This window comes from Zingiber officinale, chromosome 6B, assembly GCF_018446385.1.
Source record: "Zingiber officinale cultivar Zhangliang chromosome 6B, Zo_v1.1, whole genome shotgun sequence".
Classification (NCBI taxonomy): domain Eukaryota; kingdom Viridiplantae; phylum Streptophyta; class Magnoliopsida; order Zingiberales; family Zingiberaceae; genus Zingiber; species Zingiber officinale.
In genome coordinates this window covers 59,909,329-59,910,367 of record NC_055996.1, presented here as the reverse complement: position 1 = coordinate 59,910,367, position 1,039 = coordinate 59,909,329, and the positions used below count along the sequence as shown (strand labels likewise).

Below are 1,039 nucleotides of genomic sequence, written 5' to 3'. Positions count from 1 at the left end.
CGTCGGCCTCGAGAACGGTCAAGTGGCGTGGGAGTGGGATGACGAAGAAGTCGACCGAGGGGTGATCATGGAGGGCGATGCCCAAAAATTTGTGACCTAGGTTTCTGGACGAGGCGCTGGCATCGGAGACATATGCGCCTTTACGGTCGATGGCACGGTAGATAGCGATCCGGTGCAGCCAGTTCCCAACTTTTGTGATGCCGCTGAAGCCCTCCATACCAACTTTTGTGATCATCGTCCACTGTCGCCTCGTTCTCGCCGGTCATTTCCTCCAGCGACCTTCCCTTCGACTCCGGCACCAGGAAGGTGCACGCTAGCCCCAGAAGATTGCACACGGCAAGCAAGAAGAGGGCATTCCTCACCCCGATCCCGGCAGGGTAGCCTCAGTCCGCCTTCGCTGGGTCCGGGTTCTGCGCCAGGTACAGGAACCCGAAGGCCCCCACGATCGCCCCCATCTTCCCTGTCGCTGCCGATATCCCGTGGCATGTCGACCTCAGCCGCGCCGAGAAGACCTCCGCCGGCACGATGAACGTCGTGCTGTTCGGCCGAAGTTGGCGAAGAAGAAGGTGAAGGCGTACATGACCACGAAGCCGATGTGGTTCCCAGGCGTTGTCCAGTAGTGCTACGGCACTGCCAGCCCCAGCATGAACGTCGTCATCATTCCGAACCCTAGGACTTGGATCGTGAACTGCCCGATGATGTCGATCAGTGACACCGTGAACCAGTACCCGGGCACTGTGCCGCAGAGCGCGATTAGGGTTTGCGCTCGCGCAATGCGTATAACCTCCGCTTTAGAATAGTTGTTGCAAAATATAGTTCGTACAAAATTGTAATTTTATTTTTACTATATATTTGAATAAATCCATCCATCTTAAAATAAATCACAAATTTTATCTTAGAGATAAACATTAAGGAATATAAATTTCACTTCATCAATGAAAATAGGCAAATAACTATGTTTGACTATTTTTTTTATAAAATAATTTTTAAAGACAACATAGTTTTAGACACCAAATTAAAATATGCACATTAAAATGTA

The 1,039-nt window shown here is 50.3% G+C and overlaps 1 pseudogene; it reads left to right on the top strand.

The window, feature by feature from the left end:
- The first annotated feature begins 231 nt into the window (after positions 1–231).
- On the top strand, positions 232–800 carry LOC121991020 (annotated as a pseudogene).
- Positions 801–1,039: the final 239 nt, after the last annotated feature.